The sequence below is a fragment of the Elephantulus edwardii genome, unplaced genomic scaffold (assembly GCF_000299155.1).
Source record: "Elephantulus edwardii isolate Elephantulus edwardi_28Jun2011 unplaced genomic scaffold, EleEdw1.0 scaffold00034, whole genome shotgun sequence".
Lineage (NCBI taxonomy): Eukaryota > Metazoa > Chordata > Mammalia > Macroscelidea > Macroscelididae > Elephantulus > Elephantulus edwardii.
In genome coordinates, this window is record NW_006399784.1 from 4,375,150 (window position 1) to 4,383,093 (window position 7,944).

The window sequence follows — 7,944 nt, forward strand, 5'->3', positions numbered from 1 at the left end:
AGAAAAATTTAAAATTAGGATACTTTATTATCTTGAAAATGTAAGGATAAAGGACATAGTTCTACTTTAAAGCAATGATACATTATGAAAAGTGTTACTATTAATATGTGCATCCTCAAAAGAATCAAATTCTTGAAGAAAAATAAGAGTGGATCTTACAGAAACATAGTTTATTGACATTGAAGAGATGTCAAGCCTTGAAATGATTTTGAATAACTGTCAAGATATTTCATTGCAAATTATAGAAATAAAAATTAAATTTGTTTGAATATAAAGAGGATTATGAGGAAAATCTTGTTTTAAGTAGATAAATGTTCAAGTCCACAGAGTTGTGAAAAAAGAGGAAATAATTTTATGTTATTACTTCTTTAGATCATATTCCCACCCTAATGACTAAGAGGAAGAAATGAAAGTTAACGGGAGAGTCTGTGTTATTCATGTTGCTATTTTTGTTATGTATCATTAAGTTTGAACTGACTCACAGCTAACCCTCTAGTGAGATTTCAGAGGCTGTTAATTGCTTAGAGGACATTATTCATATTTTTAAGTAGAGCAGCTGGGAGATTTAAAGCTCCTGTCCTTGGACTGGTGGAACAACTCTACCCATTATACCATTATAGCTCCCTGTATTATTGAGGATAAATCTCACTAAGACTACATTGTCTGAAGGAGAAGTACTTCTTGATAAAACTTATTTCAACTCTGTTTAAGACATACGGTGTACTGTTACGGTTTATTATTCAAAAAGTCTTGCATAGCCATTGACTTTGACTTTGTCAATGAACAAGAATATGCTTATAGGACCTCTTAGTCTATTGACAAGGGGATTGGCTAATCTCACCAATAAATTGAGCAGCATTGAGGGCAAGATAATAAAGTATCCTAATTTTCAGTTTTTCTCTAAAAAAAGGTATATATGCTACAGTGTCACTAAAATCCAACCCAATGTTAAAAGAAAATGTTGGGCTGCAGAAGATGGACACTCAGCCGCAGATTTGTATAGTAATACCATGATCAAGAAAAGAAGTAGAGAATTCAGGGCTCAGATTCTTGTGCCAGCCAGACCTATAGGAGAGCAGCAACTGTCAGTAGATGAGAATCAAAGACCTGAAGTATGGCAGAGCTGACCAGGGACTACTAGTCTATGAAACTGGAGCTAAGAATCTTTACCCAAGTCTGTTGGCAGAGGGAGGGAGAGGAAGAAATCTGAAATTGCTAGGATTAAGGGCTTTTTAACACAGACCTAAAGCATGAGGCTGAAGTCTCATGTCCTGAATTTGGGATTGTATTCTGTTACTATCCTCAGTTTTTATTTCCCTGTTGTGGTTGTGTGTGTTCTGTGAGCTATCACAATGGATTCAGGATCCAGGAGAGAAGTTAAAATTGATGTTGGGATGGTTAGAAATAGGTGAAATGCCTTTTTTGAAGGAGAACTTTCTGGTTAATGGATTGGAAGACATCTGTTTTTGTTTCCATTCACAAGAAAAGTGATTCAATAGAAAGTGGAAACTAGAGAACAATATAATTTATCATAGATTCAACTGAGATTCTGGTGAAGGTCACCATAAAAAGGCTAAGAGAGTACATAGATAAGGAAATGCCAGAAGTTCAAGAAGGATTTAGATGAGGCCATGGTCCTAGAGACATCATTGTTCATGTCAGATGGATCCTGGCTAAAAATAGAGAATACCAGAAGAATGTCTATTTATGTTTTATTGATTATGCAAAGGCATTTGACTGTGTGGATCATAAAAAAGTATGACTAACATTAAGAAGGAAGGGAATCCCAGATCACTATTCCTTGGAAAGGAAAATGATGCTTGGGAGGATGGAGGGTCACTGAAGGAAGACCCTTAACAAGATAGATTGGAACAATGACTGCCATAATGTTTTGTAATGTGTCAGGAAGAGTGAGGAAGGCAAAGGAGAGGACAGGGTTCAGATCCGTTTTACATAAGATCACTATGAATCATTCTCTATTTGATTGCACCTGACAAAAACAACAGTAACAACATTCAGGGATGACTCAATAGTAAAAAAAAGACAATCAAACTTCCACATGAATAAACAGAAAAAGAAAAACTATAACCATACATGAGTATTTCAGTTAATGCAGAAAAAGCATTTGACAAAATTAAGTGTCCTTTTCTGATTAAACAATACAACAATAACAACAAAAATTCAACAGGATAGGAATAGAGAGGAAATTCCACTACATATTTAAAAGTATCTAAACTAGGCCACTAAGAAAACAAATAGGTCTGTCTTGGAGAGGGTCAAACCGAGTTTATCCTTGAAGGCTAGTATTTTGAAGCTCTGTCTCACAAACTTTGGGCACATGAGCAGAAGGGAATCAATCCTTGGAAAAGGACATCATGCTCAGAAGGGTGGAGCTGCAGTGTAGGAGAAGAAGACCTCGGATGAGATGGACAGATGGACAGATACAGTAACTAGGACAATGGAGGTTGCTGTGTTGGAATTGGTAAGACTAGCTCAGGACAGGACAAGGTTCAGAGTTGCTTTACATATGATTTCTAATGGGTCATAGGCAACATGACAGCACATAACCACATACTAGAACGATAGTAAACATTACTCTCAATGAAGAAAGATTAAAAGCATGACCTTTGTGAATGAAACCAGTCAATGTGGCCAATCATCACTGCTATTAATTACCATATTACATGTCTTAGTCAAATTAATGAGGCAATAGAAGGAATTTCAAGGTATCAAACTATCAAAGAGGAAATAAAATTAAAAAAAATGTCTATTTGTAGATGATCCTATTTAAAGAACATTACAAAGACTTAGCAACAATGCTATTGTTGTTAGGTGCTGTGAAATAAAGTACAACTCATGAACAACAGATCTGAGTCCTGCCCTATCATATGCCATCCTTACAAACTCTAATACTCCCAAGTGCATGACTTCAGTGACTGTGTCAAACCATCTGGTTGAGTGTGTTTCTTTCCTTCTGCATCTCTCCACCTTTCCAATTACGATGTTCCTCTCCAGGGAATAAGTTCTTCTAGCAATATGGAAGACCTGCTAATACCATTATCATTCAAATTTATGCACCAATAACCAGAGCCAAAGAGGAGAAAATAGATGACCTTTACCAACTATTGAAATCAGAAATCATGTTTAATATACAACCAAGATACCTTAGCAATAATGACAGACTAGAATGTAAAGTTGAGAATAAGGAAGAAAGATTTGTAGCTGGGAGACCTGAATTTGGTGGCAGAAGTGAGCCTGGTGAAAGAATGATAGAATTCTGTATGATCAATGATTTATTTATTGCAATTACCTTTTATAAGAAACATAAATGGTGAATGTTCACATAGACATCACCTGATGGCCTACACAGATATTAGTTTGATTACATACACAAGTTCAAACTGAAGCTAAATAAAACCAAATCAAATCCACAACAACCAAAGTTGGACCTCATGTCTATCCCTACTGAATTTAAATAACACCTCAGACTTTGAATACTAATGAGCAAATGTTGGGGTCTGGCTAACTTGTAAAGCAAGATTAGCCCTGTACTACAAGACCATCAAGAATAATCCCATCTTGGCTATAATGTCTGCTTGGCGGTAAACAATTCAAGGAAGTAAGATGTTAAAAAAAAGAATGATGTAAATGTCTTAAACCTTAAAGAATGTTGTGTCTTTATCAACCGGAATCATTTGTTCTTTAAGGCACACAGTGAAGTAGTCCAGGTGGTCTACATCTTGTGACTGTATGGGCTAATATGATTGTTAGAGCAGATGTGCTACTAAAGCCTATATTTGCTTTGTCTAAAAAATAAAAATTTGCTATTTTCCATCAGTGATAGCCTCTCTGTATCTTCATTTAATCCTAGTCCCTTCTCTCGGCAGAACTGTTCATTATAACGAGGTAGGATCCCATTAAGCAAAGACCAGGTGAACTGTGAGAGGATATAAAGAATAACATCCATGAAGATATCAGAAGGTCATTATGAAGAAAGAGGAAAAAGAAAATACCAAAATGGATGTCAGAAGAGGCTGACTATTGTGCGAGAGTACAGAGAAACCAAAGTAAAGGGAAGAATTCAAGATGTTAAAGAGCTGAATGGAAGATTCCAAAGGACAGCATGAGAAGACAAAACAAAGTGTTCTATTGAAATGTGCAAATAGTTGGGATTGGAAAACCAAAAGGGACGAAGTTGCTCAGTATTTCTTAAACTAAAAAAACGTAAAGAACAAATTCAAGCCTCAACTTTCAATACTTAAGGATGCTGTGGACAGAATATTGAATGGCCCAGAAATAGTCAAAATAATATAGAAGGAGTATACAGAGTCACCATATCAGGAAGAATTGGCTGACACAAAAGAATTTCGTGACACAACATACAATCAAAAGTTTTTGGTGATGAAGGAGGAATAGCAAGCTGATTCGAAGGAACTGGCAAAAAATAAGTCCCCAGGAATTGACAGCACAATAATGGGCATATGTCAACAAACAGCTGATGCCCTGGACATGCTCACCAGGTTGTACTAAAAAATCTGAAGGACAACCACCTGGGCAACTGACTGGAAGAAATTTACCTTTATTCCCATTCTAGAATAAAAAAGGAATCGAACAGAGTTTGTGAATTATTGGCAATTGTATTAATACTGCATGCAAGCAAGATCCTGCTGAAAATTACCCCAAAATGACTTGAACAGCACATCAACAGAGAACTGTCAGATATGAAGGCTGGATTTAGACTGGGTTATGGCACTAGGGATCTTATAGCCAATGTTACATGGATCTTGGCTGAGTACCAGAAGAATGTTTCATTCTATCTGTGTTTCATTGACTATAAAGGCATTTGACTGTGTGAATAACAACAGACTCTAACTGACTCTGAAAAGAATGAGAATCCCAGAACACTTGATTGTACTTATGTGGAACCTATATTCAGTTCAGGAAGTAGTAATAAAAATTGAGCAAGGGAGCACTGCATGATTCAAAATTAGGAAAGATGTACACTAGGAATGTATCCTATCTCCATACCTATTCAAACTATATGTAGAGCACATTATCTGGGAGACTGGGCTCTAGGGAAAAAAATGTGGCATCAAGACTGGAAAAAGACTCATCAACAGCCTGTGTTATGCAGATAGCAGAATCTTGTTGGCTATAATGAGGAGGATAATGAGGAGGAACTGAGGAATTTGCTGCAGAACGTCAAAGACTTTATCCTTCAGTATAGACTGAAGCTCAAAATAAAAAATTGTCATCACTTGGCCAATCGGTTGCATCATGATAGATGGTGAAGTTATTGTGATTATTAACAGCTTCAACTTGCTTTGCTCCACAATCAATATTCTTGGTACCAGCAGTCAGGAAATAAAAATACAAATTGCATTGGGAAAGTACGTTGTGAGGGACCTCTCTAGAGTACTGAAGAGTAATGATGTCATTCTAGAGATTATGATGTTCCTGATCCAGGCCATGGTCTTCAGTTACTTGCTATCCATCAGAGAGCTGTACAATGACTAAGGATGACTGAAGAAGAATTGATGCCTTTGAGTTGTGGTGCTAGATAAAAGTATTTATCAGACATATTAACAGACTTAAACAGATGTCCCTGAGTCCTCAAAATGACATGATTGTTCCTCAATATTTGGACAGGGACCTGACTTTCCAAATGCAATATATCTCCTAATTTTCTGACTGTTGATACAAAGTGTATTGATTATGAATCCAACTAAGATAAAGTCATTGACAGTCTCAAACTTTTCTCCATCTTTCAATAATGTTTTCTATTGGTCCCGTGGTAAGCATTTTTTGTTTTCTTAATGTTCAGAAACAAATCATATTGAATACTATAGTGTTTAACCTTTTGAAGCAATTGCTTCAAGTTCTTTTCACTTTCAACAAGCAAAATTATGTCATCTGCATAAGGACTGATATTGATTAGTCTTCAACCAATCCTGTTGTCATATTCTTCTCAAGAGAGTCCACGTTCTCGAGTAAATTACTCAATATACAAATTAAAAATATATGGAGAAAGAATACAACTTCAAATTGAACTTTCCCATGAGTAATTGATGGTTGATTGTACAGTCAACACCTAGCCTTGTTTTGACTGCTAATGCTAAGCCACTCCAGTGACTTTTTCTACCAATTTAATCAATCTGTTTCCTGTGTAGTTCATTAGGTGATATCTATGTATATAATCATCTTCTGTGATTATTAAAAGAGGTATTTGCAATGACAAGGATGCATTCTGGCCCATATCTTTTTGATCAATTTTCAGAACAGATCATTCAGGAGGCTGGGCTTTGTGAGGAGAAATGTGGCTTCAGGATTGGAAGAAGACTCATCAACAACCTATGTTATGCAGATAACAAAACTTTGCTTGCTGAAACCAAGAAGGACCTGAAGTGCTTGCTGCAGAAGGTCAAGGACCTTAGTCTTCAATATTAATTGAAGCTCAACATAAGGACACAAAGATTCTCACTACTGGGCCAATTGACAGCACCATGATGGATGGAAAAGAGATTGAGGCTGTTAACAGTTACAGCTTTCTTGACTCAACATTCAACAGTTTTAGTATCAGCAATCAAGAAATCAAAAGATTAATCACATTAGGTAAATCCTCTGTCAGGGACCTCTCCAGAGTACTGAGAAGCAACGATGTCAGTCTAGAGACTAAGGTACACCTGATCCAGTCCACGGTCTTTGTCATTACTTGCTTTGCACCTGAGGCTTGGATAATGACTAAGGATTACAGAAGAAAAATTGAACGATGCCCTTGGGTTGAGCTGCTGGAGTGGAATCTTAAACATGCCATGGACTGAAACAAACAAACAAATAAAACAAACCAAAAAACCACCAACAATAGGTCTGTCTTGGAGAGGATGAAACCAAATTTCTCTGTGGAGGCTAGGATTTTGAAACTCCATCTCACCTACTTTAGGCACGTGGCCAGGATAAAACAATCCTTGGCGAATAACACCATGCTCCAAAGGGTGGAGGGACAGCACAGGAGAAGAAGACCCTGGATGAGTTGCATTGATAGAGTAACTGGGGCAATGGGGGTAGGTGTGTCTGAGTCAGGGAGACTGGCTCAGGACAGGGCAGGCTTCAGAGAAGTTGTACATAGTTTCATTGTCAGTCGCAGACAACACAACGACACATAACAACAACAACAACAAGTTATTGCTGTGCAAAATTCAATCATTTGATATCCAGTCTCTCCTCTGTCACCAAGCCAATAATTTCCTACTATCATTCCCTCTACACTACTCCAACGTTCTCATTCTAGGTACTAATTGTTATTAATGCATCATGACGAGAATTTTCATCAATTTCAGAGTTGCAAATAAAAATAGCCGTGAGATATCATCTCACCCAGCAATAGCAAAATCCAGTAGCACTGCTAACAAATACAAGTGACGGAATATAAAATGGTGTTACTTATAAGAAAGCAGTTCCGTACTTCTTTAGAAAATTGGGAATAAAAATTTAATCTGATCTAACAATATCACTACTAGATACAGATCCTAAAGAATAAAGAACCACCTAACAAACAAGTATACACACACTGTGGTTGTGGAAGAATTATTTAAAGTAACAAAGAAATAAAAAACTACTCATACATCCATCAGCAAACAAATACACAAAGAAACTATGGTACATTGATGTAGTGAACAACACAAAAAAGAAACAAAGAATTCATGAAACATTGCATTGCATAGATGCAGCAAGAGGACTTATGATAAGAAGAAAAAGAAATAAGTTAGCAAGAGTAGCACTGTTACATTATAAATAAATTCAACTCATTGGTGTTGTTGAATTTGAACCTTAATTGACCTTCCTGTGAGTTTTCACAGGCCATAAATCGCATGTGAGGAGATTATCCAGAAGAGCATACGATCAGTTTTATAAAGAGTTAAGTAATGATTTGCACTCAGATAGTAT